General features: G+C 39.5%; 1 protein-coding gene and 1 long non-coding RNA gene across 4 annotated transcripts in view; one reads left to right on the top strand and one right to left on the bottom strand.

Moving 5' to 3' along the window:
- The window catches only part of LOC111260590 (allatostatin-A receptor), a 93761-nt gene extending 86296 nt beyond the window's left edge, over positions 1-7465 (bottom strand). Inside the window, exon 1 of one of the 2 annotated variants that reach the window (XM_086968397.1) lies at positions 6497-7465. The gene's annotated coding sequence lies outside the window, so the exon portion shown is untranslated. The remainder of the gene's footprint in view (positions 1-6496) is intronic. The other variant, XM_022833473.2, reaches the window with a different exon arrangement.
- LOC111260620 (uncharacterized) overlaps positions 1-27369 on the top strand; it is a 109066-nt gene that overhangs the window by 44343 nt on the left and 37354 nt on the right. The gene's annotated exons all lie outside the window — the stretch shown is intronic.

Below are 27369 nucleotides of genomic sequence, written 5' to 3'. Positions count from 1 at the left end.
CATAAAGCCCTTCAAATCAAATTTAACTGCGGCCCACTTACTTGCAAGAAAACCTTAAAAGGTGTTAGGTGTAAATTTGCGGAAAAAATACATGTTTCTCTACTATTGGTTAAATAGATAGTTGGCGGAATATACAATGGAAACCATTACGCGGAGATACTGTTTAAGTGTGAGCTGGTTTGGGTATATTTTGTCATAAGATACATTCGTTTCATGTTTATTCAAGCCTATGAGCCGCTAAGCGTCTATTATTAAGGGCTGGGTTGGTGTTTAGACTTGTGGGTTAAACTGAAACTAGTTTTATGGGCATTCGCGAAGCTTCTAGTTTCCATTTGCTTACACAAATGGTTAGCCTACATATGTAGAGATTACAAAAATTGTTTTTTAATTTTTACCCTACTTGAGATTAGCTTGGCACATTATTCCCAAGTATAAATTTATTGACTTTCTAAAAATTGCACTAGTTCTTTATCATGGTTCAATCGAGCAGTAAATCATATGTCATTTTTCCTATTGTTTATTATCAGTGGCTTTCGCATGAGCCTTACCTAGAAGACCTTATTACTCACTCTATGAAGAAATGTACACTTCAAGCAACTGAGTTGCCTGAATTGACATTACTCGCACTCAACTAATCAATAATAGGTTTTAGTTAATTGACTGTTTATCTCCTATGTTGCCTGCACTACGGATATACACCTATCTATATCTCAATGCCAGTACAGAATTTGTTGAGGCTATTTGTCAAAAAAAAAAAAATGTAAAAAGCGTAGGTCCAATAACCGAATTCAGTTGGCGACTCGTAGCTTCGTATGCTTTTCCATTTTTGACCCATTTTTTACTATCTCCAGTAGTTTGTTTAAGAGAAGATCACTGCTGTGGGTCGAAGCTTACAGGATGTCAAAAGTCCAACTTCCTGAACGGCACTATTTATACCTTTCAAATGCTTTCGATGAATGTCTGATTCAATCTTTACTGGGGCTATAGGAGACAAGCAAAGATCTGATGGTTTTCCTATATAAGTCGTACTCTATGATAAGCTACTTATACTGCGCTGATGAATAAATTTAATTAACTTTACTAGGAGGTGACCTAAATTTGAAAATATCCTTTATTCCTATGGCTGTATTTTGCGCAATACGTTTGTTAGCATTGACAAAATAATTATTGATCGTATTTACTTTTTCCTTAACTCATAGTTGAGCACTCCCAGCTTAAATGTATTCGATGTACATGATAAACCTTCACCTTCGTCCGAAGGACTGCCCCCTCCCCCTTCCCTCTATCCTACGATTTTTTTCCTGCAAACCTATAGAAACGGCAATGTGTATCTACGACTTGAAACACAGAATTTGTGGAATAATTGTTAACTGGATTATGCCGAACTGTGATTCAAAGTCAGGTGTAACGCATCGAGGACATTTGGCAAATTAAACTTCGCGAATTGATCTAAAAGGAGAATAAAAACATGTACAGAAGCTCGCGTAGGTACTGAAGTCCAATATAAACTTTTAAGCTAGACTGTAGCTACACCGTGCAATCCTTGCAAATATAATCTAATTATCGATCTAATAATAGGCGCTTAAATAGAAGATTCCATTATTTAGCCACAAGATATCCTTTGCTTTTAAAAGAAAGTGTACATCGCTAAATTGGTTTTCAGCCACAAATAACGCTTCATGTATTTGTAAACTGTGCCCTCAAATCATAAATATAATATATACCCAGTGAGCATCTTCAATTCATGAGTAAACATTTTCGAAAGTCCGCTTTGCTACCATGAACAGGATAAAAAAAAAAGAGATTGTAAGCAAGTTAAATTTCTCCACATACACGTTTTCAAAAAAAGCTTTTATCTGAAATTATATGGAGAGCTTATGACGCTCTGTTAGGCTTGGAATCAACACGATCAGAAAACGATCTGCAAGTCTTCAACAAGTGAGTGTTTCACAAATAAGGGTATTAATCGAATGATGAGTTCTATGATCTCCTCGTTTCACACACAATGAGGGTTCCATGTTAGCCTTTTCCTGCCCTAAGCACAAAACGGGTGTTCAAGGCGTTACTGTAATGAAGACATATAGTAGCATAGCATTAGTATCCAACAGTGAAGATTACTGCATTATCAACTATCGATTTACTTCAATTTTTTGCTATATTAGATAACTACTGTGTACTTGACTGAGTTCGTTCCTTCCAGGGCAACGCTGTCGAGCGAGAGCCTGTTGCAATCAATCGTCTTATTCCACTCTAGTGCCGATAAAAGAGATCTTCACTGCGTATTATATTCATGCAAACTCTCATATCCTATCTGCACTAATCGGGAAGTTCTACGTTCAAGACCACCAACAAAAAAACAACTTCTCAACTTGGGCTGTTTTATATACGAATTATTAGTATAAGAAACAGCGGAAGTTGAAAATCAGTGCCGAAAAAACCCCATGCCCCTTTACGTCGCTCGCCGAGAGAGGAACTATCTACTTTTTGACGATTAATTTACCTCTGTGACATTTGCCTCTTTGCCACCTGGCAACTAGAGACAACCAAATCGTAGTAGTTTGCATTAAGGTGAAATGTCTGATCGGCACCATGAATCAGACCTGACACTATATGTTCGGCTCAGCTGTCTCCTCACCATTACTCTCATCTCCCTGTTTCCAGACCTGACGTTCTCATCCTGAGACGAAATAGCTCTTCAACTGTGGAAATAGCCTGTCGTCTATCTAGAAGACGTGTCGTTATTGAAATTGACAGCGGTATTGCTCGGCAATATTGAAACGCACGTAATAACGGTGTGCCTATAAAATAGAGCGATCTCACATCCTAAAATCACTGACCTATTAACGCCTCTTGAGAGGCGGACCGTGACATCAGTTCTACTACTGTCTCAGGCGTAACTTTTCAGCGGATTTTGGGGCCGAATTTCGTTTGTTTGCACGCCTCCTAACCCATGGAATTCTGCCCACAGAGATAGAAATATAGCGCTGTAGATAAAAGTTGAGTTCCGGATGTTAAAATATGTAATACAGGATGAACTAAAGCGAGTATGCCGTAAGTAGCATTCTAAGCATGCCTGTATACGTTTTCTATTGGCATATAATTGCGAATATATGTATATCTCTGTTGCCTACATCTTCTAAGTAGCAAACGATACAATGATTCAACAGGAGGAAAAAGTGTCAATAGTTAACATTTGACCCATGTCCTAAGTTCGATAGCTCTAGTTGCTGTTCGAATCTATCTTAAGCCCTGAGCACGTACATTTGGAATTATTTCCCATGTCAACCTTAAGTGTCTGACGTAACAATAAAATCATAACTATCTGTATAATTAATAACAATAAAACAACACAATAAGTGCAATTATTATACTGTGTAATTTCTGCGTCAATTGAGTGTTGCGGAAGCAACGACTGATCAGGTTGACCACCTTTTTCATTATTTATTATATATACTCAGCTCTAGCACTAACCCATATCGTAAGTGTATACCGGATTGTAGCTTTCATGGCGTGTTCATGAAAGAGTTGATCAACGTTGACCGAGCTTTTTTGACAGGACGTTCGGTTATATAAAAATAAAAACCCTTTAAACACAAGCATTAAAAAATGACGAGTATTAGTGCAACAGCTGCGATCTTCGGGAAATAACTAACTCACACGAAACAGCTATACCTTCGTAAAACAGTACGTCTTACGTACTCGACGTAAAACAAAAATACTTTTTAGGTATTTATTTTGTCTTTCGAAATATCGCTTCTCTGAGATTCTCCTGAGATTCTTCTTCTGAGATTTTACTGAATTATTACAGATATATACTACTATAAATTTTGGTGCTCGCTTAGAGCTGTGAACTACTCGTTTCAGTCATCATTAATCATAAATAAGCCATCAGTCGCTTTGAAAAGTTATCCATCTGCAGATGGCACGCTGCCGTCTTCCGGACCGGTAAGTTTAGGACACCACACCATCGTACTATTATACTAACTTAGAGAAAATGTATCGCAGTCAAACATAAAATTATCGAATATAGGTTTCTCGTTTCACCGAATTGAGCCCATGGGGGTGACAAATGGGAAGATGAAACTAAGACAATCATCGAATTAAGTTAAAATGATTAGCGATTTTAGGTTGAAAGCCGATTGAAAACGAGTACTAAAGATGTTGCTGTGAAGTTTCGAGACGATAGAAGACAGATCATTATTTCTGTCCACAATAAAATCAATCAATCAATCAATCGAGATTCGCTCGGACGCCTAATGCTATTAAGAAATAAGTGGTTCTTATGTACCTAAAAGCTTTCACTTAGACATTTTTTTATGGCTCAAACTAGAAGGTTTCGAAAAGCTATAAAGCTGGAGTTGTTAGGACCAGATAGGAAGGCCCACAGTTTTTTTAAGTGACGCGCGCATTACGAGAATAATATAGTTTTCCATATAACTAGACGGCATGTGTCAATAAAACAAACAGCAAAACATAATAACAGATTTACATTGACGAAAAACGCGTAATTATTGTTGGATTTGTGCTAAAGTTACGGAGGACAGAATTGTTCGGAACAATAGTATCACATCATCATCATCAGCCATCAGGGAAACTTCACGCTTTCAGAAGTTATCCTCACGTATTCGAATGTTGTTTACAACCTTGAGGACGTATAAAAATTTTATGATGAGTCGTTAGATTGATGAAGCTAATTAGAGTTGCCTTTGCATGACTGGCACTTCGCTCTATGTATGTTCTGCAATGTTTTTTTTTTTGGTCGTTGATCGGGATCAAAGCAACTATAAGCTTTAACAGTATTTTACGTCGTTGGCCTCAATTAGTTGTAATTATTTCGACCAATAGTCGGTAAAAGTGAACTGGTCCAGAGTTAGTCGCGATCTGTTCGCCAATCATTTCTCCCTCCTTTGCTCCCTGGCACATCGCTTAACGAAATCGAGCTTTATTACCTTCTCTCAACGAAAGCCAGTTTTTCCACATCGTCTACTTTTTTTTTTTTTTTTTCGTTATGTCAACATTTGTTCATTCAGCTGTACTATTTCTGAATCGCGAACCCAGCCTGACCATTTGGTTAAGATGACAACAAAAACAGCACTTGATGGCAGACGACGACGATGATCAATTAGACGGTTCCATATAGCGGAGTGATCGACTGACAAACGTCAACAACACGCCTCGAATTCAACAAACTTCTCAGAGTACTAGTGGCTGTTTATGTAAATGGTTGATGAAATGCCGCCAGAGAACGATTACTCTGTTATCTAAAACTGTTCTCAGTGTACAGCAGAACTAGATCACAGCAGCGCGGCATAGTACTTTACGCGCATTCGCAAAGTGATCGGCCGCTTTTAAACGGCAAAAAATAGAAAAAAAAGTCAGCTGATTCTCACCGGTGGTCAGGGCAGGATTTTCTTGGGTTCACTATGGCGCGAAAAGTCGTACGGATGCGGTCGTGTACAGTAGCTATAGAAGTAACACAATATTTGATGGCCGTCTTGAAGGGGATAGAGTAAGACAGAAGCAGAATTTGTCGAGAACGCGCGGCCTTATAGACAGATTTCAGTGGATTTTTCGCTGCGCACTAGTATATTTCTGAAATCTTCGCAGCAAACGGTTTTTGCTCTTCACTGACCTTACACGTCAATAGGGTCAAGTGTATTACTATGATATATGTATATATATAGGTCTGTAAAAGATCAAGATGGCATATTGTAGAATAATGTGTAAGCAGTGCGTTAACATCTGGGATAAAGTTTATTGCACAATACAATGCGAGCGTATACAATTGGTAAAATTCGAGTTCCTTATTTAGATAATACAAATTTAGATAATACTAAGCAAGGGTAATCGTGTTTGAATTGAAATTTCCCACGACGATTACTATAAAAAATCAAGTTTTTGTTAATAAATTAATAAAATGACTATGCTATCGGCTTGTCGGATACATGCCATTCGTAAAAATTCGCTAAAGGCGAATAAAGTGTACCCTTCAATTAAGTCTGGCTAAATTAGATTGATTTAACTTAGGCCTGATTATTATTATGATTAATTAAAGTTAACATGTAGCCTTAGTCAAAAACATTGTTGCTTGAGTTGTTGAATTTGGACGCGTGGTGACCGGATAAAGTGTTTAATCAGTCATTGGTAATAGAATTAGGAATATAAGGTACCTCATCCATTCTACAGGATACGTTGGCTTACTTTAGACAGGTAAATGGACGCGACAAATTGTCGTAAACAACGTATGATACGCCAACGACACCATTTATATCGTTTGCAATGTTCGCTATGTGCCATCACATACAAAGCGTTTATTGAAGAAATTCAATCATAGCATCAACACCAGAAGACCGGAAGGTAAACGGGCCAAAGAGTTGGCAGAATCGACAGTGGCAGCATAGACAGTAAAAGGCAGTAAAAGCAATTATCATTACATCAGATAAACAGCCGGTAGGGTAAGCCAGCAATTAGCCTGGCAGCAACAGCAGCCACCTACCTGTAACCGTGTCTCCTTTAATCGTCGAGAAAAACAAGCAAAATTACGACAGAACTCATTACAATGACATTGTTTATTTGAAGGAAAGTGCGGAGCAAGCTTCCTAGATGAAACGCTTGATGGAAACTCACCATTGAAGTACCGAACGTCCCGTGAGTATCCACCAAGCTCACTAGTCCACGTTAGCACATAGGATAAACTTCCCTCTTTTCCTATTATATTTGATTAGTTTGTTTGGGAATTAGCAAGGTACACAACAACAGTCACCACTGGACGTCCCTCTCCAACAAGTTTCATTGCAAAAACCGTCTACGACAAGAGATTCGCAACTTATTACAAACAATGCCTCTAAATTGTCCTTGTAGACGCCGTGTTGGAGAAAATAAGCTTTCAGTGACAATAATAATAATTCTGGTGCTAGCAGTAGTAGTAGCTACTGTTGTCGCGCACGCCATCGTACCCCTTAAACTATTTCGCTTTCGGCGGTCTTGTTTTTGCCTTTTAATTGTTCTCGGACTGCGCGAATGTTTGTCACATGCTCCAGAAGACGAGGCCTTCTACGAAACAGTTGTAAAGCGTGTCCAACAGATTGTTCCCTCACTCTCGACACTCACTGCTCGGATAGGCACAGGCATCTGCTAACTTAGGCGGATAAATTTAACTCCATCGTGGTTTGAAAGAAGAATGATCAATACGTAGTTTCTGCACGGACAGGCCTTCCCATGCACCGAATGAACTTCCACATCGAAGTACAGAGAGAGAAAAGTTGGCACAGTGATCGTATTATTGTTGATACGAAATACTGACCGATACACCAGGCCGAGGCCGAAAGAAGAAGCTCGTATGCCCCTTCGTAGAATCGATGCAACGTGTAGCTATCTGACCCCTCTGCATAAATTGTGTTTGGTGCCGATAAGCTCTCGAGTCTCACTCTTTTTGGAACGATGACGGTTTCGTGCTGATGGCGGCGGGCGGCCAGGGCGGCGGCGGCGGCGGGCGGCCAGGGCGGCGACGCCAGCAACGAGATGGCAAGGCGTTTTGCGAGACCAGTGTACCGCCTCTCAGGAGCACGGTGGAAAGGGTAAATCACCGACCGCAGCGCCCCCATTCCTAGCAGGATATTAGGCGGCAGATGGGTGGCCTCGTAATAACAAAGCCTTACTGCTACATTGGCGTGCTTGTGTTGAACCAGAGAATTAGAGTCCGGAGAGATCAGTAGATCTCTACGATAATGATAGATTTGAATACTATATGTATACGTTGTACTATTTTGAAATAGTTCACGACCCGTCCTTCGTTCTATCCGATACGGCTTTGCTCGTGCTTTGTCGGGAAAACCATCTTTCTCCTAAAGATGTTGATGCATTCTGCGGATTGCGATACAGAAAGCCCGAGTGTATCAGGTCGGTTGTTTTATTTTATGAACCGACAGAACGAAAAGCCTAACCTGAACGAACAGATATACTAGGATGGCGCATCTACCTAAAGAATTGCTCCTGAGTTTTGTTTCTAAAGTTGTGTCTATATAAAAATAAATATAACAATGTACCTTGCATACTCTGAAAGTGTGGTTTCTGAGGGTAATGATTGTTTAATATAATCACCACTCAGCTCGACAACAGCTTCAATTCAAGACGTTTTTTCGAAACGCTTTTTTTTGTCAATCCGCAAAAAACCCTTCAGTAATAAACGTGAGTTAAAAAGGTATTGCCAGATGTAAACTCCTTGCTGCTCAGATACACTCCAGATGAGAAATCACAGTGAAATTGAATTTTCGGTCAATAGCCTGTCAAAACTATCGAAAAAATTCAAAGGGTGCAAAAAGGCCTAATAAGCCTCAAAAAGACAAACCTCCTGCATTTATCTGCCGACAACCCAGTCTGCGATTGAGATTCTCCTGTCCAAAAAAAATGGCCGTTAACCTAACGTGGAAAGGGCCTACATATATAGAAAATGGCTTCTTAAGCCCCTTTCGATGGTTCCTTGAGCCCTTCAAATTTAAACGTTATTAAGCGACTTTTGGTTTGCCTCATGGAAATCTTCTTCGGATTTTACAGAACTCGCACAAAAACTAGCAACAGTACAGACCGTCAATGTCGATCGGAATATGACGTGTTTAGAGTTAACGGCGCTTCGTATAAGGCGAAGGAATTGTATAATAGGTGATCGATCAAGTTGGGAATGTTCGTTGGTTGTGATGAGTTTATTGTTGAACTCTAGACAGAACCAGTACCCGTCTGAACGCTATTTCGATAATACTCCGTCAAAGTTTTCCCAAAATTTAACGCACCACTCTACATATAAATATCAGACAAATTGCCGACAGCCGCTTTTTGGTTCTTCCAAGCATTTTTTTTTGGATTGCGACATTTTAAAAACGAGCTCGTCATTAATTGTTAGCAAACAGCTTTTCAACAGAAAATTGTCTATCATTGAAGCTGATGCAATATTCACATATGACTTGCCTCCTTTTGAATAAATCGAAATTGCTATGATATAAGCTTTACTAGAAATAGATTTGAAAAAAATGCCTCTTCCTCTCTTGATTAGTCTAAGCCATACCATTGGATACCACCTAAATAAGGGTACAATAGATGCTGATCTTTGGGCTGCTGAATTAGAACTGCTTACGCTGCTACGAGAAGACGTGTTTTTTTCTTTTGTTTTTATACGTCTTACAAAAACGTTCTTTACTGACTGAGAATTTTAGTCAGTCTAACCTAATATAATAAACAGTTTCTCCCGTTAGGTTATTTATTCCATGGAAACTTGTTCGATGTGTGCTACTCTAAGATGGTTGAGGAAACACCGGGACATCGCGTATTTATGCAAAACAAAGAAAAGTACACACTAGGGTAAATGGTAATGTCGTATTTCTTCCGTGTCAAAGTTTTGTGTATTTCTTTTTTTACGTTAATTTCATCCTTCGAGGAAGATGCATGATAAATTCGATCCTCGATGATCGCAGATCGATATCGTAAGTGACATTTACTGTAACACAAAAAAAAGCAGCAGCGACCTCTCAGCGGATCTCGTGTCTTCTATCGAATATCCTCCCGACGAGTCCCAACGAGGTGTTTTAGTTCGCATCGCGACAGTACTAGGCGGTAATGGAAGCGCTTTCTGGGCCCCTTGAGGTTTCGAAGTCAAAGGACATATTCTCGCAGGTCTGTGCAAAATCTCAAGCTGTTACACATAAAGACTCGTGGTATGCGCGCAGCATCACCCGCTAAGCGCCGTACCATGTTATCGATGTACGCAGACTCTCACGCGACGAGGAGTGAGACACTTTATTTAGTAAAAGAAAGAACAGGGCCCACAAAGAACAAAAGTCTGCCATAGTTATTGGAACAGGCACATCTACATGGCTATAGAATATAATGCAGCAAAGACAAGCACCTGAGGACGCTGTCGTGCACATGCCCAATACATTCTACATCTCTATATTATAGATATGAATTTATTTCGTTCGCTAAAATATCCTGACGGTGTATTTCGCCCGGTCTCTATCTCCAGCACGATACAAAGAACGCTAGATGATAGACCGCTTTTTAAGAAAACGGCTATTCGTTAGTTCGTCTAATAGGCAGATCAATATTATAAAAAGGTCTCGTTGTGAACGAACCTGCGTGGTTTGTCTTGTTCGTTCCCCGCTACCTCATAAAAACGCTCATACAAATCATTTGTCGTGTCTGCCCGCTTGTCCTCAGTCAACTGCGCAAAAGATTTCTGTATTCGTTGCTTGTGGATGTATTCTTATACTCGATGAAGTAGTCACATACGGGCTCTTCCCATGCGTTGTTCCTAGGATCATGCCTACATTTTCACGAAACTATGAATTATTCGCAGTTCTACATTTTCAATTTCGACAACATGTTCCTTCTTTAATCTGCAAATTATCTTCTAATCATAGTTTTGTGTCAGGCGTTATTGGCAAATGTAAGCTAGTTAAAGTGTCGCTCAGACATGATCCGTGCAAACAACCCCCTCGGTATCAAGTTGTAGGTTGATAACAGGCTAATAAGTACAAAAGCAAGGAAAAATTTGCCGTTCGAGCTTATTCGGACGACTGAATTTCCAATTGAGCTTCTAATCAGATGGGAACCTCCAAATGGCCGTTCATTTTGATCCAGAGAGCGCGGGGTTTTCAAAGGTTCCATCAAAACTGGCAATAGCATAGGGTGTTGGTTTTAGAATAAAAAATGAATTTGTGTGTAATAGTAGCCGACCTTTGCGCAAAGCTCGAAAACGATGCTGAGCTTGATGTTCTATATAGGTTTTGTAAATCACACCCGCAAGCATCATTTCGTCCCTACGCAAATACCCTATGAAGGCGTCCAATGTGTTCGACCTCGGCGACGATGCGTCTTGCAAATACGGCTGCTATTTTACATCTATTGAATACAATATAGTATGTGCTTTAGAGAATCTTTGAACGCTGCGATTGGGTGCCGTCTAAAGGCAGTAATAGTTAATGTACGACATGTGCGACTAAATGAAGAGTCCATTACGTGAAACGGTGCCCAGTTTCTTCATTGCAGGGCTCTAACCTGGCGCTTGCCGCGGTAGAGTGGGTGTGATTCACACTACTAATTGTAGCTGAGCTCGATCTAATAAGTAGAAACATATCTTCCTCTCAAATGCTTTAAAACGCGTTTTTTTGCGGAACGGACCGAGTACAGAGGAACTGATTGGTGAAGTAGCACCATAGATAGAGCTGGCTACGCTACGTACTCTATACAGTTATGGCCCTCAGTTCCTTGTTTCAAACAAGGATTTTCAGCTTTGTGATAGTCGAGGAATTTCAATTGATCTCAATCACTAAGCTGAGGGTAGAGCCACAGCTGGAAAGCAGTGACAAACAGTGACAGTAACGCCTCAGTCGGCTGACCAGGCTGAAGAATCAACTCATTATACGATTTGGATTTAGGCTACCCTCATTGTTGCAGTTGCGATGCCGACAACCGACACGAGACGAATTTGTATGAGATACTATTAGTCATTCCAAAATCCCGCCACATACGAGGCGCCAAGCAAGCGAAGAAAACTAAATTTTTTCCCGTAACACGGTAAGTTGGTCAAGGCTAGGCATTATTATTACTATGCAATCGTTTTAGCTATTCGTTTTAATAACAGAACATACGATGAACATTCCAGCCGTTGGTAACGTCATCATATGCCCAATAAATAATTTTAGAGGCCCTGTCAAGATTGTTCAGTTCTTAAGTGTATACAAATACACGCATGCTCGCAAATAAGGCTAGCGCTTACATTACAGCTTCCAGCAGTTCATCTGTTGGCAACACACGGAGAAACTTTGCAAATTAACAAATCTCTCTTATTTATTAGGCTTGGTAAAAATGGTTTTGATTTTGAAGTGGAATTTTAGAATGAATGCATTCTGTGAATACTGAAACGACAGGGCGTGGATATCTTTCCTTCAAGACGATGCCCTGAGAACCATTCAACAAGACTACGAACCATGCACACAGAAATCCTGTACTACTACCCCATAGACGGGATTTGACCTAACGCTCTTCTGGGAATAACCTGGTCAGCCTAGAACGTTCTTTTTGTTGTAAAGAAAGCACGTTCGCGTGTACACCACGCGAATATGATCTAGATCAATTGAGACGCTGCATATAGATGGCGGTTGTGCTTGGAATAGACCCGAGGACCCAAAATTTCTATTTTGGTATAAGGAGAAACACGAAGCGAACCCGCAAACGAAACGAGGCAGTTTTTTTTTTCTTTCTGATTTTTTTTTATGTAGCTTTAGCTGAAAGCCATTGAGGCTATATTTCATCAGTGTGGCTTAATAATTAATAAAAGTGTGAAATAAATGGTTTTGCATATGGTTCAAAAAAGCGCTCTCATGTTGACAGCTTTTACTTGCTCCCAAGGAGATTTGTTATCAATTAGAAGACCGCTTTCTGGGAAAAGTGACAAACATTTTGAAACAACCATCGGTTTCTAGCTTTACTTTCGATAGATGGCGTTCGAGCTGTTACACGAACCTGCATGATCTACCTGCGTTGTTCATAGACAGGCCTGTCACGCCGTCGTAACGTTGCTTGATGTCTTTGCGGTAACGATAGCCAGGCCGCGTTTTAATGTCCATCTAATCTTCCGAGTTCTTCCGCATGCAGGCGTGGCTAAATAATGAGCATTATGATGCCAAACGCGAGCGCGTATGATTTTCACGTAGTAGAGTAACCCGCAACATCTCACAGGTTCATGTTTGCCGTAAGCAGGAAAGGAATCTCCAAATACGTCACGGTGGTGCGTCGCGTTGAGCCTCAAACCACGGCCACGACCCAAGTTAATCAGGTTGCCCCCACCAATAAAAAAAATTTTTAAAAACCTACAACAGTGGGGAGCCACGACCACTCATCAAAAGCTAACTGGACAGCTACATGACTACAAGAAGGGGCTAATTTTATTCAAAATCGTTTTCAAATGCAGGACACACATATATAGATATATGTTACAATATTTAGATATGCGGTATTTTTTGGAGTCATTGGCTGATTTGGTGTGTAACATCAAAAAATTGTAAATTGTAGTGAGCCTTTATAAATGCTTCCTCGGTATTTTTTGGAGTCATTGGCTGATCTGGTGTGTAACATCAAAAAAATTGTAAATTGTCGTGAGCCTTCATAAATGCTTCCTTGCTCTTATCTTCCGTCTGCACGGCCGTGGCCGCGAGTGATGGCTTGATTGAACAACTCAAGCTTTTCTTTTTGTTTGGAAAGCAAAGTGTTGTTGGTGTGCAAATCGTCGTTTGATTGTTAGGAAGTATATTATAGCCGCGTAAAACTTTGTCATGGGATGTTAACAAATTGCTTTACTCCATTTTTGGCTATTGAGGGGTTCGATTAGTAGAGGTTCGAAACATGCCACGAACCGACTGCTATCTTTGGATCAGATAAATAATCGATGAACTTGTTTGAAGACCCGTAGAGGACGAACTAATTTAAACTAGAAAAAATAAAAGGTCTAAAAATCTTTAACATAACCATAGACGCTGTTTCCATGCTCTATATAAAATAATGGTTTGCATCAATTTCAAGCGAATAGAGCCTTGTAGTATCTATCATATAACGATGCTGCCAACATCGCTTGCTGCATTCGTTAACTAACGAACGGTATTTGTGCTCGAGGCAAATACTCGTGGCAACAAAGAGGTATCATTTTTTTTTAGAACTAAAATTAAGTAAGTTCTAGTTGCCAGCCTTTCTTGGGTTATAATACTAAAAACTGAAATAGTTCGCTATTACCACGAGGTATACTGACTTCGGTATTGATTCCTTATTGCGAGTCATCCTTGTCAAATGGCAGGCGGTAATGCTGAGTAAGGGATCCCTTTCACTGCAATATAGTTTTCGTTTGAACGAATATCAACGGTAAAAATAAGAGGACGCGTGACTCTATCTCAGGAGGTCATTCGAATAAAGTCTGCTTAAAAAGTACGAGAAAGCTCTATTTGGCAATGTTTAAACACACAGTCCTGAAATAGGGCTCTTAAGGAAACAGTTTGAAAGTTAGTCATCTGTGTAGGAATACATATCCATATCTTTAGCAATGAAGCATCGATAATATTTGCTAGTAGTTAAGCCGATTATACTATTTGAGTAGTAAATACCCTAAAATCAGATCAACTTGTGATAACGAGCGACGATGACAAGCGGGTAGACAAATTACGGAAGGCTGATGATATTTCTCGTAAGATAGGAGCTAGCGATCTATATCGATAGCAAATGTCGACTTAACGAGCTTTTTTCTTTATAAGGTTCAGTTTCTAGGGGGCTTAGTTTGCAGGCCATCCGAAGCATAGGACGGAGGAGCTTCAACGTAATCCTAACTTTGTACCGAAAATTATATTTCCAAATAAAGGACATCTGTTTTTTAACTGGACTAGTGAAGTGTCGAACATTCACATACGAAACCGTCATTTATGGATCCCCATTTTATAGAGCTAGGGTAATCGTACAATACAAACTCTAGGCCATCAGCCTTTTCGGAATGCTTTTCTATTCAGTTGTCAGTGTTCCTCGTTGGTGATAGAGCAGCATCCTAACAAAATATTCTGTGGTTGAAATTAGATGGATTTGGTTCCAACAAGGTGGTACCACCCGGGACTACTGCACTTGAAACGCTCGAGTTATGCAGAATTTCTCGTGCGGCGTTCCTATTATGGTCACACCCTAATCTGTGTGACTTCGTAGCACTGGACCTTTCCGTAGGCTTTTTCGAAGCAAAGTCTATGGGACTAGGTTTTCTACAATTGAACTGTATTTAACGCTCCATTCATATAAAAAGGCATAAACATTTCGTCGTTTGTCATATCGTTTCGTCTTTGCTAGCCATGGGAAACAGCGTCTGAGTTCTAGATAAACCGCAAATTTTTAGTTACATTCGTTATAACACAATTGCTTTAGAGCTGATAACATAGGAGCATCTTCGAACGGGACGTTCCGAACTATATCCGAATCAGTTGACAGGAGAAATTATTTGATATGCGTAACTTAAGTGAGATAAGATTTTAAAAAAAGGCCTGACTCCTGGCCTAGCAACTATTTGCCAAGAATAGTTTATACGGAACTGCTTAAATGTTGAGACCTAGAGTCGAACTGGAATCAGTGAAATAAGAACGGTTTAATTGAGATGTATGGCTTTTACCACAAATTAACGATGATTCACGGTAACGATATGCTGTACACCGGCAGTTTCTTTTAGCTATTTCAAGGTTTTTAGACTAGTTTTATACTGGAAGACAACATACTTACGGTGGATGAAATCGATGGTAGGTCATAGGCATGGAAAATTAACACATATTCATTAAAAGACCTGCGATTTATCAGACAGTAAAAATCGCTTCGTCCGCCAGCCACCTTTTCTTTAATAGAACGGGTTCGTTGTGTGGTGCACGTCGCCATGCACGCTGTCTTTCCGGTTAGAAAAATCATGCAACGTTTACCTATAGTAGGATGCTGCTTTAATAGTTTCCTGTTATATTAACTGAAATTTTTCCAATAAACGAGATAAAAACCACTCGGTAACATTCGGTAACACACAATGGCCTTCTGAAGTAAGTGACAGTTTTTCTCTTGTTGAAATCATACGCTGTAGACTTGTATTCGTATTACAAGCTCCAACTGAAATTTTCAGTGCGGTTATTACAAGTCCTAATGTATGATTTAAGCAAGCTCATTAATCAAAATAATTTTTCCACATGGCAGTTATATGTCGTGCCCTTTAGCGCGTATATTTCGTAGACTCGAGTACGTATTGGAAAACAGACGATACCATTTTGAAGACTACACCACGATTTAATTCTTTTGACAGAAACCTCCAGTGCCGTAATTCTAGTTTATGCCTGTTAGACGGATATTTTCAAAATCAGTTTTGTGATAGTTGAGTAGCGGAGACTGTTCGGAATTAGGATTTGGATGACTCCTTTCATAGGTCACGGCCAAAGGATTTGATACAGCTGGCGAAGGCTTTCAAAGTTAAAGAGCATAAACTTATTCCAAAACATGTTGTCATCGCAGCACCTACGAAGACAAGATTCGGCCCGAAATGTTATTTATGTCCATTAGTAAGTTTATTGCCAACAATTAAAGTTTCAGCTTTATGTCCCGTATCATTCCCACAAACGAAACGCAGTCTGTATGTGCCCGACTTCGAGCCTACCCCGCAATGTGGCCCTAAGACTAGCAGACATACTCTTCACCCACCAAGCAATCACGGGGGCAATTCCACCTGTTCAAAGATTGCACTTATCCACCAAAGAAATACTGAAGGGGCAATTACAACGGTTACTTCGCACCAATGCTACTGAGATTCGGACGGCATTACGCCACGCAATTGTAATAATTGCTGAAATCCTTGAAAGGTTAATTAAAGGTCGAAAAAGAACAGAAGGAAACAACGTTTTGGTTAAACAGATCTAGCATATTTAACGTGGACTGGTGCTAAGCATGTAATAGAAGGCAGAGCAAAAAAAAAAATGGAAGTTGAGTGGCAGTCCAGCATAAACAACTTGTCATACTTACTATCTCCACAAATTACAGAGTAGTAGTAAACAAGAGACGACGAGCTATCATATCATGAAATCGTTGCGTTAGCATTGAGCAATAATGGTGTTCAGAGATGAAGACTAGGGGCACGCCTCACTCAACTGCTTCATTTTACGTTCATAATTAGTGAGCGCTTGATTAGTAAATCATCAAGTTCATCGTACTTTATCATTTCGCGAATAAATCAGATAGCTGCATTGGCAAATAGAGATATTGCAAAACACATCCCCGTATCACTAAGTATCGCAATAGAATGAAAGCTGCTATACCACTTTCTTTTCAGTCTCTCTCTAAAGAGCTGTGATTTCCATTTTATAATAGGATTATTGTTCCTTTTATAGCAGTCCTCTATAATGTAGGCGTAGCAGAGGGCGAAAGGCGATGCGGGGCGGTGCCGGACCGCCAGTTCCGTGTTCCTTCTGGAATACAGCAAACATAATCGACGGTAAACGGCTGGGAGATGTAAGAAGGTCCTTATGTATCCTTCGCCACACCTTCATTGCTCAAATGTCCGGCAGTCAGTGGCGACACGCCTAAGGTCTGTCAAGGTCTCTAGTACGGGTACAGATGCATTCGAGGACGCTGGGTGAACAGCTTGATACACAATAGCTAAGGTGGAAAACAAATTTCATTAGTGAGTTTAGTAAGACAGCGAGGTATACTTAACGCCTGGCCAGAACAGGAGGTAGCATTGATCCGTCACCAAAGTCGATATTATTCACGGTTTTGCCAGCATGAACGATCCAGTTAACGGCTAACTGAATGCGTTGTAAAACACGTATTTATTTTCATTTACTTATTAACAGCTCTGTCAGCATCAGTCAGTAACTTAGCATTATATTTTCGATATATAGAAAATATATTAGATGCACCCGACTGAAAGTTACTGGACTGCTTAGCTCGGAGTGGGGCATTAATAAATTGGCAACAGCACTAATATTAAAAAAAAAAGCAGTTTCTAGATTAAACCTTCCAAAGCGACCAGCCCTAGTAGGCTATACTGGACCTGATACATGTAAGAGACAAACCTGTATACCTATCTACAGTAATACGCTTTCAGACGGCTACCAATTATTTACTCCCGAGTCAATAGCTACAGTTTCTTCCAGGACAATGTTTTAGAATCAGTTGGTCGTAAGTTTCTTTTAAATGTGCAAAAATCTGAAAATAAATGTATTGATAAACATTAATAGCATATATTATACGTTTGTTTCTGTTGCTAAGGGAACAATCTTTATCTATCGATATATTGGAGCTCTGTATATTGCACGCACTAAGAACGAAGTAAGTTCCGTGTGTTGCCGAAGTGTTGCATTCGACTGGCCCGGGAAAGGCCAAAGGATCCGGTTTTTCGTTTTAGTGCTGGCTTAATGAACATCGCATGAATCAAATCACACATCTTTCCTACTTTTACTTTTTCCGTTTGGTGATCAGCGTCTTATTATAAGATACAGACACAATTTATAAGTTGTCTTCTCTTTGTTGCAGCCCCCGCCTTCAAGGCACACTTTTCCAGCCAGAAAAGTTACATTTTCTTGCGAACGTTGCCCATGATCTAACCTACTAGCTTTAGCCTTTCTAAAATGAGAAGCGTACAACTTTGCATAGTAATAATTACATTGCTCAATACTCAGTTATGTCGACATGTTCCTCCAAACAATAATATACAAGAAATAGACTAACTGGAAAAAGAAACGTAAAACGGTAAACTAGCCACTTAACAACAATAGGTAATAATTATATTGAATTAGTTTATAAGTAGTATATGTTTTTATCGCTTCGATCCTTTCGCATTATTGTGCAAACTGTATATTCCGTTGAAAAGCCCCTCACCATAAAAAGCTATTGGCAGCATCACGAAAGCTTCTCCTGATTTAGAATTTTAAAGCTGTGTATGCTGGGTGGCATGGCGGAGAACTAGTCTCCAAAAACGTTATTTTGGATATTTTGTCCCGTGTCAAAAAACTGTGAAAACAGCAAAGAATATTGTCCTCGGCTATCATAGCGGATGCTACACCTATCCCGAGCTATTCCAGTCCGTGCAGGAACTGCATACACTGCGGATTCGAAGCCGTGCTCGATGTTGAAGTATTTCAGCTCTGTTTCGCCTATATATACGCAGTAGGATCCCTTCACGTAGCACTATCGCAGCATGGCGTCATTGAGTCTGTATTGTCAATACGCAAACTCATACAAGAGGGTTTCTTGAAATTAAATGTTTCGGAATTTAAACATTCTGAATGATCAAAATCGACACTTAATACTATCCACGCTGCTTCTTCCAGTAGCTATTATTACAACGATCGAACGTCCCCAGTAGAATAACATATGGGGAAAAATAAGCTCGAATATTTCGCAGAGTTACCCTTAGTACATTTATGGCGTCATCTAGATGTTCGTGCGTATATAATAATCATCGCTGAAGAACCGGTGGAAAGTGACCTTCCTCTCGTCTATGCGTATAGCTAGCGGATGATCCACTATGACAACAGTCGAATAGGCGGTCAGGTGAATTCCGATTCTCTTTGGTCCTCTACAGTCTTTTAATATGCTTTTGCTCATTCGGTCATCAAGCCGTTAGGAGCATACAGAGGTATCGCTTGCGCTATCTGGCATCCAGCCGCCACAGATAAGTGAGTCCGGATAGTATGTCGACTAGGCGTTTCACTATGCATCTGCGTGTGTCTGCAAAGAATATGGAATTACCGGCTTGTCGAGGAGACTTCACTGAAGCTCGATTATTGTCTGGTGTATATCGGTTTGTGTTCAGCGCAGCTTCACTAGACGTCTTATTTTTTGTGAGAGATGATTGAGCTAGTTGAAAACGATTGAATTGAACAACACCCTTTACTAAAAGATCTACAAAGCTATTTACCTTTTATTAGCTCTGCATATAAACTCATGTATCGGCGCTCCAAAGGTTCACCTATGTACACAACATGCCTTACTTATCTGTCTGGACCACGGAGAAATCCGCTGGGTGGCGTGGTTTAGAAAGCAACAATTTAAATAAGAAGAACATACAGGGGGCACACAGTTGCATCTAGGGATACAAGTTCTGTACAAAACGAAGTAATTACATGAACCATTTCTGATAGGTAAATGTTTATCGACATAACGTACTCCATACTGCGTATCCCATACTGAGTAGTTCCGCCTGTTTTAACGCACGCGATGGCGTCAGTTTCAAAATAAGAGCAATATTCATAAAAAATACAGAACGATATTATAAAATCGTTCATGGTAGAGCTCTACCTACGACAGGCGCGATTTCAACCGACCTATTGAGGTCATCGGTCTTACTACTGCCAACTAACGTCCATCATACACGTGGCGTTTTCGTCTTACCTCTCGTTAGCCGTGAGGTTATAGAATCTCGTGTATACACAAGAACACTATATACGCTGAAGTACGCATACGTAGCCACAGTTTTGCAACAGAACCGCTATCAATAATGCTCGCGATACCGTGCGCAACAAAAGAAAGAACAAATGCATAAACCGAGACGAAGGCAAGACTGCATCCTGTTTGCTGTTGCTAACAGCAACACAGCTTCTAAATGTACAGACCATAAGCCTTTCGGCAGATAAGCTTGGGGTACGAGGACAGGGAAAAAGTTACCGGGAAATAGTATTATTGAAGGTCCGAACGTACCCCAAAACGGAATGCTTTATATGTGTTATACTTTCTAAAGCAGAATGTCCACGCAACGTTTCTTTCAGTAGTTCAGTAGCACAGCGTCGTCCGGTGTCATGGTACGAGAACACCATTATCGGTTTTCTGAGGTGACGGTCTAACTAAAATTAAAAAGTTACGGTTGTATGGCAGAGAGCGGGCGTCGGAAGGCGTTAGCTGGGTGCGATCGGACCAGGAAATGTTATCTGCTGCATAACCATAGAAAATCCAAAAGAAAGTAGCGTCACGACGCGTTTCTATTCATTTCTATAGCAGCACTGGAATAAAAAAGCCATATATACATAGAAACGTTTCTTTAACAACTTCAACTACTTAAATTGCTGCCTGTGTGATACAAACTCACGCTCATGTTTGTCAATTGTTGACTTCTGCAGAAAACCAATGCTTTCAGATAAAACGTGACGATATTTTGAAACTCTCCGCCGTGCCTTCGCTATCATTATGATGTACCGTAAGTCGTTCGCACTATTCGGATTCTTCCAGCAATCCATTTTCGAGCCTGGGCAATTTTCGGAATTCTGCTACTTCGCAAGAGCTTTTATTTCGAAACAATCGACCAAACCTATGAGCGATGATTAAGACCTATATTTAGCATTTTATGGCTATTTTATAGTTTGCGTATTCTTTCTTCTCCTGATCTTTCTACAGCGTATATGTTTATAGCACTCACTGAAATGGAGTGCCCTTAGACACATTGAAGAACACATATTAAAACGAAGCATAGCGAAAATCTTTGATACTGTTTACGATAACATAAAGCTTCACGCGTTTAGTATTATTTCGAATCATCTGATCAAGAGCGGGCTAGGTTATTCCGCTGCTTTTTATTTACAGGCGATTCTATTTAAGAATCTTAATTTATAAAAGATTCTTTCTATAAATGAAAGAAAGAAAAAAGCAGTAGCCGCTGAAATATAATGACAGTGTCTGGAGCATAAGCAACGACAGCTACGAATGTTAAACGGTGACGGTAAGCCAATGATATGAACTTCATGGAAAGCCATGAAGTTTATATCATTGGCTTTTTATAGGAGGTTTACATCCAATACTAATACCAAAACGCATACTAATATGCTTTGATAATGTCAACCAACAAAAAGGAAAGCCAAAACACTGCACTGTCTAGCTTGCAGTCCGGTACTTTAAACTAAACGATTTTGAACACCGAAAAAGGCTGTTTTCAAAGACCAAGCTTGTCGGTCAAATGGAAGACATTCAATATTTCGCAGCATACAGAACAAGTAGCCTATTGTATGTATTTGCAAAGACAGCCATGATATTGTTAGATCACATTTGCCATTTCCGACTCTGTCGCCATCAAGGAGCCAAAGGAACAGTTTTTTTTTCAAAAGGAGAACAAAGGCGACACTTATATTAGTACCATGTTTCGTTGTGCAGAGAAATTTCGCCATTACACACGTACGTACTTTCGGCGTTCTAGTGCAGTAAAACAAGTTACGCTGCTACGAAAAGTCTCAGACATCCCATCGACGGAGAGAGAAATCATTAAAGTGAAACTTCCTCTAGCCGGTCAAGGATACAGCGCCAAGGACAACACGTGTAAGGAGAGAAGGCAGCAACAAGTAGGATTCATGTATTTTAAGCTATAAGCATGTATGGCCCTTTTGGGACCATGTCGCTAGAGTAGTATGCTTTAACATGCAGCATTGCTCCTTCTATTCTGACGTACATTCAACGAGCCAAACGGAAATCGGGCCTATGCAAGCCTTACCTTTTTTCGAGAAGAAAAAATACCGTTATCAATCCTTTACTAGTTCTTTTTCATCACCTCTCGTGAACCTTCTGTGTCGTAGCGTCTGAGTCGACGATCGAAAAAAGCAGAGTCTAGTAAACATATAGCCCTTTCTCCGGCACCTTAGGTAGAACGCGCTGACTCCGTTTACACAGGAAAGGGCATCTGGCGTACGTAGTTTTTGTAAAAATTTACATTTTAGCTTCGTACCGATTGTCGTCATCGAGAAGAATATGAAACAAACGCGTGCGCAGTATCTACTAAAGAAAGTGACTACCTCATGATTGAAGTGAAAGTTCTGCTGCCCTTGATATAATTTATATTATCATTGTATGTTGTTAGTATTAGTAATCAACTAACGGATCACCTGATTTCATCAGTACATTATATTTGTGAATGCTGTATAATATCTACTCAGAAAAGATAAAAATAGAACAGAGCATAATACAAATTTTGCAGAAAAGCTGTCGTGATAATTAAGGATATTAAGAGCGAGAAAATAGTAGTTTTGGATAATCATTATTGTGAAAATGAATAGTTAGAATCAGCAAGCTTAAACCTAACCAAGCACCGAAGATTTTGAAAACTATATAATTGAGAACTATTTTAAATATTTATTTGAAATAATACTTATTTAGACTACCAAGATCTATTGATTTTAAAGACACTAGATAAATGTTTCGCTATTACTCTTGTTATGTAGTCTTACCAATCACACCGATAACTGATGCAAGCTAATGATTGATTTGATACGACATTATTTTTTTATCGGGCTCCTGTTAGAAAGGACGTTTAAACTAGAATGAGAGAGACAAGGCGCCCATTACTAAAACATCAAAAAAATGCTAGAAGAAACTTATTTTGAATACGGTTTTAGATATTTCGCTTATTTTGAATATTTGTCGCTTACGAATATGTTTTGTTAACATAATGTGGTGGTAAAGGACGCTGGAAAACAGAAATAGTAAAAGCTTGCTCCAACTCCACAGCTTGCGGGCAATCATGGGTCGTACTGCTTACCCCCCAGATGTCATCCATATCCTACCGAGATAAAAACAGCATAGTAAAATCTTGTTCACTCTCGTTTGATGCCCTCAGGAGAATGGTCAGTGAAGACAATATGCCGTACCTATCAATAGTGAACCTTATACCTTATTTCTAAGACCCTATCTAAACGGGGATTTTTAACAGTATTGCCCACATGTGCCAGAAGTGTCGTCCCTGACGGCCATATTTGCTCAAAGCAGCCATAATTCATTACGATTATGACTTCAATTCAAACTACGCATAAATCATTTTCAAATTAGTCCTTTAGTGCAAATAACTTTCTAACAGTAACTCGGCCTGTGTCAAACGATATTCGTAGGTATCGATTGTTTAAGGTGTCTCTGAAATATGCTGCATGGGGAAAAAGTCTAGCAGGATTAAACTCTAGGCTAACCGCAGGTCAAAAGTTCCAGAAACGTAGGAGCTCAAACAGCCAAAAAAGTCTTAAAAACCGATTGTGTTTGCCTGAACAACATAATTGACCAGTGTGAAATTCTACTATGGGCAACAAGCTTACAAAGGTTAAGTAAACGGAAGGGTAAGGAAGGCATGTTTTTGCTTAGCGGCGGCTGACGTTCACTGACGTACTTTCCACTAGAAATGTACGCGCTTTGTTGCGTGTCACTGAAAATGAGGAACCCCATTGTCTAAACAAAAGTTTTCATTGTACTGTTTGGGAAAAAGCGATACATAGCCGTTGGTTTTTTTTGCTAAAACACATAAATCTAAGTTTGATTTCTATTCAATATAGCATATTCTTCGCTACACCAAACATCGAGCTCTATGGGCAGGTTCGCATAGATATATCTATCTAACTGTCCATCTCTAAGAAAGTTTCCCTTTTCTACAGTAGTAAAAACATCTTGTTTCGACTAGCTTGGGAGTACGAATATGAGTATTTGAACGCGTAGCTCCGCAATGATTCAGTCATTTAGCTTTCATCTCGAGTCGTTTAGCACAGCAGTTTCGTTCTGTGAAATGTATGTGCGTATGTTGGTACGCGAGAGACGCTCTTGGAAAGGGCTGAGAGAGTACCCGGCGAATCTTCTACAAAAAGAAAAGTATCTAACAGGTGATTTACTCGCACTGATACATATGTGTAGTCAAGTTGGCATACACTCGACGGAGCACGCGATAAAATAGGGGTACTGATAACCTATTTGACGGTAGCGACCCCCCTGCATCGCTACAACAAGCTGTCCTAATAAAATAATTCTCATAGAAATTTTGGTAGTCTATGATGCGAAGCCGGTAGAATAGTTTTTTTCAATCAGTATCTTATTTTGGTAACTTAGTAATTACTAAACGAATGAAATGTGGTCACAAAGCGGTAAAATATCCAGAAGATTTTCTACAGCTGACCAATTAGTGAAATAATAATAGCAATATCTCTGAAATTAAGTCCTCCATATTCTTTACGACAAACATTACATTCCATTCCATTCCATAGATTAAGTACAAATATTTGTTTCGCTTTGCTAAGTTCTAACTGCTATATGCGTTGAAAAAGAACATATGCATACTTATATAAACACAGAAACAAAAACTTACGTAACTTGGTCTGACGTGTCGTGTACGGGCTAAGCTGCAAACTATACATCTAATACCTGACTGGTATTTTGAACAAAGTAATTAATTTTTAAATTTTCATTGCCCATCATAGAAGGCAATGGTACGTATCGCCCAACGTAGCGACCATTAAAATGGTGAGAATTTGTTTTTTAAACTACTTTCCTCTACCCATGGTAATCCACCAGATCTAGGTGTCCTCCCCACACCCCACAAATACGTACGCAGGCACGCTGACGTCTTAAACGAGATATATAAGTATGCAACCTGGCTTCAGATAACCCTGGTACTTGGCAATTATCTATGCTGCTGTTTCTATTGGCCGCTGTTGTTCTCATCATACCCTTGCTTCTGGCACCATCGTTGGAATGGCGTCGTCGTTGTAAGGTTCATTTTTCTTGGACGTGTATGATGGATACGAGACGGTCCTAAGAACCTGACTTGCGCATTCAGTCGACCGAAAAGGCCCCCTAGCGACATCGTAGCTCTTCATATGATGCGAGGTGTCAGGGAAGAGAAGCTTTAGCTAGCAGCAATGTATCAATAAATCCAAATAAGAATAAAAGAAAATATCAATTGAAGAAGAAATGAGACTGCGATGAGTCAGCATATACAAACATGTGAAATGATAAATGCTTATACTATAATATATAGTATATACTTTTTCTAATATAAAGATTGAATGTGTCCACATTTACATGGATGGATCGTACATAAACCCTTGTATAAGACCTTTGTGTATGGCATGAATACATTGCAACACTAAAGGGTCTGTCTAAACAGGTCACATTTTGTATAATGGGACTTGGAGGTAGTTGCATTTAAATGCCCCGCTTTGGATCATTTGCAGTCCAGCTATATTTAAAGTATGCAGTAGCCCGTGTTCGTAGGATTTGAGCCTCGCGGATCGTTAAAGATCGGCCGTAATACGCGCCGTAGGTAATGGTGGCGACAACGTTCATTCGTTTTGAAATGCACCGTATTCAGCCAGATTTAGAGGAGATTGGGAAACAACAATAATAAAGTAGCATTGAAATATGCTGGGTCTGTGTTTGTGTAACAATACAATGAAAAATGAAATTGGCGAGTTAACCCAACGGGGCAATATTTTGAATAACTGCATCGCGCAGGAATCTCGGGTAGAAGGTGCCGCAAATACGTTTATCTTCAATTCACACAAAAAACACAGAAAATGCAGTCCACTTATAAACAATTGAAACACTTTTGGAGCAGCATTACAGACTCGCGACGTAATCGCTCGACTTAAACTATTATCGCAAAGAGTTGTAGGTAAATTGAATAGAGAGCTGATGGTGGCATAAGCCAATCCCACTTGTAGGATCTCTAATGAGTGACGAAAAAGATTACAATGGCCCACGTAAGCAAGCACACGCTATAAACATTCATATTATTAATGCACACGAAATTTTTTTTTTTTTTTTTTTTCGTATATATATATAACTAAAACTACATATTTTAAATGTGTTAGAAGTATCATTTTTTATTATTACAATCACCATTCACCGTGATTGCAGCCTTAATTTTTAAAATATTCCTTTTTTTTTAATTCGCAAACAAATGCTCATTAGTCACCAATGCATCAAGCGATATAGGTAGATACAAATTTGTTAAAGTGTCGCTTAAATATGCTACATACAAAAAACAAAGTTCCAACAAAGCACAAGTCTAGCCCAATGGCAGATCCTGAAAACAAAAGGTTTAATAGATGCAAAGAAAGCCTGTGAAATTAATATTTCCGGCCTAAAGGGAGCCGTTAACTTCGACATGAAAAATTCAGGCGTATTAAGTGGTTCATTATAGGCCGTTACGGCCGTGCGTTGACGTCCCATGCTAATGAAACAGAACACTGTTCTTGTAGGCTTCTTCCTAAACAACGTCCTCCAAAATTGCTAAATGCATTCCGTATGTATTAGATGTCCTCGACCCAGTTACCCCTTTAGGGGGCAGGTCTGCTGCCCACAGTCTAAATCCAAGCTGACTTGAGCATACTTTAATCATTAAATAAACGTTTTTTGTAAAATAAATACAATTAAAGCTTCACTGCCCCACAAAGCTTAGGTTGGGCTTTGTAAAAACATGAAATTCTCTCAGCGATCTCATTAGCTAACCTCTGTTTGTTGAAAATGGTTTAAAAACCAAATAACGATCCTAATCACGTTCCTTATATAGACTGCAAGCGATTCTTGAGCGATCCATCGGTAATCGCTAATGTTTTGTTACGATTTAGAGATATATGACTGCGATCTAGCTCAGGAGCAGCTTTATAGCTTAAAGGACCAGAATAGCATTTAACTTTATCAAAAAAACTAGTAAAACTTTTTGAAGCTTTCTAGTAATTTTTACCCACCTTTATGTGCTAAAAAAGAAACCATGATAAAATTTGCAGAAACAAGACAACACATGTTGATGGTAACGTACTCTTCACTAAATACTGGAGAATTGATAGGGAGCCGCCATAGCTGGTCGCAAAAGAAAACGGGTCCTATTTTTTGTTGCAGGATAAGCGCAGGATTTGTATGAATATCTGGTTCATCTGTCTGTTCCATACAGAAAGGACACCTTAACCAGAACTTCTCTTTATGAGTCGTTTGTAAGACCGTATTAAAACAGAAGCAGATATTTCAATGGAATTTTTTTATATCTGCTCCTGGCAATCATGCTTATCCTATATCACCACAATCCATCACGTCTACAGGTTCAATTCA

This window comes from Varroa jacobsoni, unplaced genomic scaffold (genome assembly GCF_002532875.2).
Source record: "Varroa jacobsoni isolate VJ856 unplaced genomic scaffold, vjacob_1.0 scaffold_44, whole genome shotgun sequence".
Taxonomy (NCBI): Eukaryota; Metazoa; Arthropoda; class Arachnida; order Mesostigmata; family Varroidae; genus Varroa; species Varroa jacobsoni.
This window is presented reverse-complemented; position numbering and strand designations above follow the sequence as displayed.